Source organism: Lepidothrix coronata, unplaced genomic scaffold (assembly GCF_001604755.1).
Source record: "Lepidothrix coronata isolate B3197 unplaced genomic scaffold, Lepidothrix_coronata-1.0 Scaffold316, whole genome shotgun sequence".
Lineage (NCBI taxonomy): Eukaryota > Metazoa > Chordata > Aves > Passeriformes > Pipridae > Lepidothrix > Lepidothrix coronata.
Genome location: NW_016690496.1, coordinates 338,532 through 345,581, shown reverse-complemented (window position 1 = coordinate 345,581; position 7,050 = coordinate 338,532). Strand labels below are relative to the sequence as shown.

The 7,050-nt window shown below is 62.9% G+C and overlaps 1 protein-coding gene across 4 annotated transcripts in view; it reads left to right on the top strand.

The window, feature by feature from the left end:
* Window positions 1-3,921: 3,921 nt before the first annotated feature.
* SRCIN1 (SRC kinase signaling inhibitor 1) overlaps window positions 3,922-7,050 on the top strand; it is a 74,938-nt gene continuing 71,809 nt past the window's right edge. For 3 of the 4 annotated variants that reach the window (XM_017837917.1, XM_017837914.1, XM_017837916.1), the window contains exon 1: window positions 3,922-4,034. The gene's annotated coding sequence lies outside the window, so the exon portion shown is untranslated. The remainder of the gene's footprint in view (window positions 4,035-7,050) is intronic. The other variant, XM_017837915.1, reaches the window with a different exon arrangement.

The window sequence follows — 7,050 nt, the reverse complement described above, 5'->3', positions numbered from 1 at the left end:
GGGGTACCCAGGGGAGGGTCAGGGGACCCAGGTGATGCTGAGGCTGCCCAGGTGAGGCTCAGGGTGCCAAGGTGATGCTCATACCAATGCTCCCATCTACAGCCTCTTCCCGTGGGTTTGGAGGATGGGGCACAGACGAGCTGGGGCTCTTTTTTTGGGGGGTGGGCAGGTTTGGGAGTGCCTGCTGTGAAGTTCCCTGCGGTGTGGGGGCCAGTGGAGTCAGACTGGTGAGAGGAAAACTCCCTTTCTGCTGATGCCTTAACTGGGAGCTCATGGCTGGGGGGGTTTGCTGACACCAGAGCTGACAAGAACATCCAATCAGCATCAGAGTATCCAACTTTTGGGGCACCTCAGGGGGGTTTCTTGTGGCCTGGGGAGGGGGAGGCTGCGGTGCCGACCCCCACCCATCTGTGGGTGCTGTTTGAGGCCCAAATGTCACGAGCTCCTGCTCCCCAAAACCTTCCCAACCTGCTGGAGTTGCCCTGGTCAGCTCGGGCTGCCCGGCAGGGGATGAGGATGAGGATGTGGATGAGGATGAGGAGGATGTGGATGAGGATGAGGATGTGGATGAGGATGGTCTGGTTTGTGGGGATGGCTAATTAAAGGCAAGGAGCCCCCAAATCTCATCCCGTGGCGGTGCTTCAAAGGACTTTTTATGGCAAGTAAGACAAAAAAAGAAACATATGATAAATAATTAAGAGCTGAGGCTCAGCTTTCGTGTTCCTCCTGTCCAGCCCAGCGGTGGAAGGACCTTGAGCCTCTTCTGTGGGACTGGGAGGGTTTGGGAGAGGGAGGGTGAGACGGTGGCTGTGAAGTTGTCCCCAAGCTGGGGAGAACCCAGAAAGTTTCAGGGCCTCTGTGCTTCCCTTTCCCTCTTTTATTGGGAAGGAAAAGGCTGCAGGTCTCTGCACTGGGGTGGGTGTTGAGGGTCTTTTGGAGCCCCATTCCCAGAGCTCTCCCACGGGGCCGGGTGTTGGTTCTTTGCTGAAGTGCCAGTTCCTGGCATCCTGTGGTTAAACGTGATATCAGCTTTCCCTTCCAAATCAAACTCCTCTCTCTCGCGGCTGCAGGACCTTCCCTCTCCCTCCCCCTTTCACAGAGCCTCAGAAAACCAGAAATAAATAACCCCTGCTCGCTCACACTCGGCTTTTTTCCAAGGAACCTTGGATGCTCTCGGGTCGCTCCCCGGGGGTTCGGGTGGGAGCTGCTCCCCGTGGGCTGCCATGGGGAGCCTCTGGGGGCCACAACCCCTCCCCACCCTGCCCTGCCAGCCCCTGGGAAGGCCGGCAGGGGTTCTGTGTCACCCGGGGCCGGCCCCTCACGCACGTGTCTCTCATGGATTTTTGCAAACGGGGAGAGAATTGCCTCGTGGCATCTCCCGTGGAAGGTTATTGGAAGGAGACCAGCAAAGGTCCATAACCTCTCTGCTGATGAGGATGAAGTGCTTGTTTAATACATTTTAGCGCTCGAATATTTCTCCTTAATGTGTTTTTGAAGATGACTGGAGCTCTGAAGGGAATATGTAACTTGTTAGGAAATAGATGTGCCGATTAGGCGGCGTTTCAGCTCATTTAGAGACGTTTCACCGCCTCCCTTGGATCTGCTGTGATCAAACCCTGCCTCTCCAGGAGCTGCAGAGCCGGGGAGCTGTCAGTGCCATCACCCCCCATTCCAGGCCTGGCTTTGCTCTTGCTGGTGCCAAACGTCTGGAGCGTCACTGGTGGCACTGGGAAGTGTCCCAGCACCTCTGGCTTTGGCCCTTCCTGGCTGCTCAGCTTTATCCCCGGCCCAGACACCCCAAAACGCCTCCAGGCTGCTCCTTGGGGGCCAAGGCAGCTCCCACTGGGCCAGGGAGCGTTTTCCACCTCTCTCCTTGCATTTCCCACCTGATGCTCTCTGATCACATCGGGCAGCGCTGTGGGATCAGCCCAGGGCTGGTGGGGAGGGCAGGATCTGCCCCATGCAGGTTATTCCCCTTGGCTGGGGATGTGTCCATGATCCCCCTCCTGCCACGGGAAGCTCCAACTTTCCTGGTAGCATCTCCTGGAGAGCAGCAGATCAGGATTTGGTATTAAATGAGAGACTTTTAATGCCGGGGGGGAACTTTAGCTCGGCTAATCTGCCTACCAGCAAGGAACAGACTGGAGGATTTCACTCCACTTCACCTCCTATCACATCTCTGAAGTGCTCCCAGGTCTAAACAGCAACTTTTTTCCCATCCCTATTTTCCATTCATCTTTTTTTTTTTTTCCCCTGTCTCTCTCTCTGTCTCCGGTGCTCCCCCGCAGGCAGAGCCCCCCCTTTCTCCCCCTCTCACGGTGGCAAGAGGGGTGCAGGGTGGGGATGGGAGGTGATGGGGTTACCTGGGAGCACGGGACGAGCCGCAGGGGTCCATCCCAGAGGGGGGGCAGCGGGCACGTCGCAGCCGGTGCCACCCCCGTGCCAGCCCCGGGGTGCCCCGGTCCCCCCCCCAGCAGTGCGTGCTGGGGCATCCTGCTGCCAGCGGCACGGCAGGGCCATCAGGACGCACTCGGCTGGCGCTGGAAAAGGCTTTCGCCCCCCGGACGTTCTCTAATGGAGCCGCCGCGGCCCCACCGCGCCGCCGGGCACCGGCTCTAATGCAGCGCTGCGGGGGCTGGGGAGTGCCGACCCCCCCTCGGCCCCGCTCTGCTCCCCCCGCTCCTGAGAGCGGCCCCGGCGCGCAGGGAAGGGAGGGGGAAAGCCCCGACCCCTCCTCGCTGATCCTGGGAAACGTCACGACTCAAAACCCTCTTATTTATTGTGTATTTTTTCCCTGCTCTTTCCCCCCCCCTCCCCTTTTCTCCCTGTTGGGCCTGGGGTTGGTTTCTCTCGGCGAGGAGGTGCCAGCCGGGGGCAGGTGACAGCAGGGCACCTCTGGGTGCCCGTCACACTGGGGGGATGTTCTCCCCTGGACCACGAGAGCCTTTGGGTGTGTCCCTGCCACGGTGGGCACCTGGGGCTGAGCCCCCTGTCACCGGGTCCCCACCGTGGTGGGCACTGCCGGGCAGAAGCTGAGCCCCCCATCACAGCGACCCCACCACGGCGGGCACCGCTGTCAGGGGCTGCCCCTGGGCACGGCTGCCCGGGTGCCACCTTTGCTCTGCTGCAGAGGGTCCCCCTGGCTGCTCCTGCCGGGAATTCGTGGGAATACGGACAGGCCGTGTCACCTCGTCCGCTGGGAGCTGCCGGTCCCGCCCGGCCGGGTGCAGTCACGGCTCAGCCTGGCAGCGTTTCCACCGCTATTTTTGCTTCTTTTCCCCCAGAAGCAACGCGTCTGCCCGGGCAGGACCCCGGCGCGGTGCCACCCGGGAGCGGCACAAACGCTGTTCCACCGCCAGCTCTGCGGTGCCGGGGCGGGTCCCGCCGGCCCAGGTGACCCCGGCGACGGTCCCTTCCAACCTCGAACCACCCAGCGCTTCCCAATATCCTGTCTCCCGCTCGCTCCTCCCTCCCCATCACCTGTGCCCTCCCCTGGGCCCGGCTGCCTCTTCCGCCGGCAGCAGGTGACGGCCCCCGGTGACAAGAAGGTGCCACCCGAGGATCGCTGCCGGCCCCGGGGGCTGCGCCGCCCTATCACCGGCTAAAACGTAGGGGGCCTTTAAGAGGGAGCGGAGAGAGAGAGAGAGAGAGGGGGAGCCGTCTCCCCGCACATTAATCTATCATGAGCTAATGTGTTTTTCCCATTTGTTCCTTTGTAGAGCGCGGAGCTGCGCGTTCCACCCCCCCGCACACACACACACACACACGCGCGCTCCCGCTCCCGCTCCCGCCGCCGAATCCCAGCGCTCGGCTGGGCCCGAGCCCCTTCTCCGGGAGGAAAAATTAAAAAAAAAAAAAAAAAAAAAAAAAAAAAGGGGGAAAAAAAAAAAAAAAAAAAAAAAAAAAAAAAGGAAAGGAGGAAAAAAAAAAAAAAAAAGCACCCACCACAGCGCGAGCGGAGGCCAGCAGAAATGGGGAATACACCCTCTCAAGGCATGTCACTCTCACTATGTGCATCCATTCTTAAGTAGCAGGTATTTTTTTTATTCGTGTGGTTTTTTTGCCTTCCTCCTCCTCTCTCCCCCCCCTCCCTTCCTCCCATGTCGCCGGGGGGGGCAGCGGTGATGATGCTCGGGGGGAAGGGGTGGGGGGAAAGGGGGGAGAATTGGGGGGAAAAAAGAAAAAATCGTTGCTCCCGGTGTTGGAGTTTTGGTGGCTGGGGGTTGACACCCAGGAAGGGGGTGTGAGGGGTGGTGGCGCTCCGGGGTGGGGGGGTCTGTGTCGGGCACTGGGATGCGGTGACAAACCAGGGGATGGGGGTGCTGGGGGTGCTGAGGTGGTGCCGGTGGTGATGCTGCTTTTTGGGGTTGTTTGTTGTCGGGGGGGCGGCTCCGAAGGGACAAAGTAGCCGGAGAGCCGCTGTCCTAGAAACGGGGGAGCGCCGGGGGTCTGGGGGGCGGGGGCTCGCCGGGGGGCTCGAAGGAATCGCTGATTGTGCCCATGGATCGCTGATTGTGCCCATGGATCGCTGGCTGTGCCCATGGATCGCTGGCTGTGCCCATGGCTGTTCCCGCTCCCTGCTCGCGGCGCTGGGCGTTAAATGGGATGTTTTGCTGACCGAGCCGGGCTGGTGCTGCCGGGCTCTGGATTTCCTTTCTCGAGGAGACAGATGGGCGAGGAGGGAGGCTGCGGGCTCTCCCCTACCTGCTGCCTCCCCGCTCTCCTTTCCCCCCTCACCCTCTGCCGAGACACAAAGGGCAGGACGAGCCACAGGGCTGCAGGTGGCCCCTTGTGAGATATTTTCGGCATCCTTTGCGGGAGGAAAAAAAAAAATCAAAAAAAAAAAAATCTGGCGCATCCCGGGCTGGGCTGGGGCGTGGGGGGAGGCGTCGGGGAGGGAAACTTAAAATAACTCCGGAGGTTGCCCGCCCTGTGCCACGGCCCAGCTGCTCCCCGCGTGTTCGGGGGGCGAAGGGGAGCCCCCCCAGCGCGGTCTGATCCCCCCGCGGGAGCAGGGTGGGTGTGTGCGGGTGGGTGGGTGGGTGCGCACACGCGTGTGTGATGCAGCCGCCAGCGCTGCCCTGCCCCGTGCCAGCCCCCGGTGGGTGACGGGGACGCTGGCGGGGGTTTTTCTGCCGTGGGTGGGGGTCCCTTTGTCTGCCCTCGCCGCGGGGAGCTCAGCCTTCGCCCCGCAGCCTCTCCCCTCTTTGTTCTCTCCCCGTTCGCCCGGGCTGTGCTCGCACAGGCTGGGGAGTGGCGATGCTTCGGCCCCCGCGTGTGCCCACCCACCCTCTGCTGCTGCCTCCTGGTGCCAGCCCCCAACTCCCAGGGAAGTTGGTTCCGGCGGTGCTGGGATCCGGGAATGCACCCTCAGGAGCTGCGCCCCTTCCCAGGCGCCTCAGGGATGGGAGCGGGGGTCACATCCCGCCGCCTCCCGCTCAAGGATGGAGACGGAGGGGTCCCGGCTGGAGGGGGGGGGCGTTTCCTACGCTGCTTCCAGGCGGGGGGTTCAGCCCTTCCTATAGCTGGGTCAGTCCCAGGGCCCCCAAACTTGCCCCAGCACCTGGATCCTGGGGGTCGCGGGGGTCCCTCTGGTTGCTCCGTGGCTTTCCCAGCAGTGCTGGGAGAGGGGCGGCTGCTGTGCAGACCCCCCCCGTCCCCCAGCGCATCCCGGGGTTCAGGGCAGTGGTCCCCCCTCCCCCCCGAAGCTGCCTGAAGCCACACGGTCGCTGCAGCCCCAGCGGTGGCTCTTCCCTCATTTTAATGAGGAATGCATTTCCGATGTACTAATTATCTCCCACCAGACTGCCCCCGACGCTGCCAGCGTTCACCCGCCTGTGGAAACGGCTCCGTGCTCCCGACAGGAGCCCTGTCTGATCCCACAGGGAGCTGCCGGTGGGCTGTGACCCCCCCTTGGGGGGGCTGGGATGGCAGCGGGGAGAGGGTGAGGAGCTCCAGGCCCTGGCAGGGCTGTCACAGGGCTGGGGTCTTTGTATGAAGGGAGGTTTGGTCTTTGTCAGCAGCCGTCCCTCCCCTCCTGGCAGGGTGGGATTCTCACCCTGGTTGGTTTTTCATGAATTGTCCTCTTTGGGGTCTGGGAGATGCTCGTTCCCCTCCCGGAGAGGTGGGCTGGAATGGGAGAGGGTGGGGGGCACTCTGGATGGTTCTGGCTGAGAACTGGTGTGGTGATTGGGCTGGACTGGGAGGTGGTGGGGTCACGCTGGGGGGGAGGGTTAATGTTGCTGCCAGGCTCAGTCCTGGTCCCCCACGCAGGAAAACCACATATCTCCCCCAAAATGCGTTTTTTCCCTCTCTGGAAAGAGGGATAAAGGAATCTCTGCTGTGCTGGGGGTGGGTGTGTGCCCGGGTCATGAACCTGCTCCATCCTGGCTGGACACACGGGTGGGGAGGACACGTTTGTCCCTCTCCCTCTCCATCCTTCCTTGCCTGCCCTGGTGGGAAACACCCACCCGCGCCTGCCTCGCCTTTCTTTTCCCTCCCTTCCCAACCTTTCCATGGGAACAGGGCGGCCCCGGGTGCCCTTGGCTCTCGCAGGGACCTGGCTCGGTGCTGCCTTGCCACCGTCCGGGGGCAAGAGAGACCCCCCCCGGCACGTCTGCAGGGCAGGAGGGGCAGAGCCGCCGGGGCAGGGTTTAATTAGAGCCATCGATCCTCCGCGTTGCCGAGCATCGATCCCCGCCGGGGCACACGGCGGCTGCCTCTGCGCCCCGGGGACACGCCCGGGACACGTGGGAGCCGCGTCCCAGGGCAGGGAGCGTGGCCGGGGGCGGTGGGAGCCGCGTCCCAGGGCAGGGAGCGTGGCCGGGGGCGGTGGGAGCATCCCCACCCAGCCGGGGTTGGTGTGCAGGGAAGGGGGACGGGGATGGGACCGGGCTGGCCGTGTCCTCTCGGGGGCAGAGAAGATGTGGAAGGGATGTGGGAGCGAGTCCTGAGAAGGGCAACGGAGCTGGGGAAGGGGCTGAGGGAGCTGGGGGGGCTCAGCCTGGAGAAAAGGAGGCTCAGGTGGGACCTTCTGGGTCTGCAACCCCC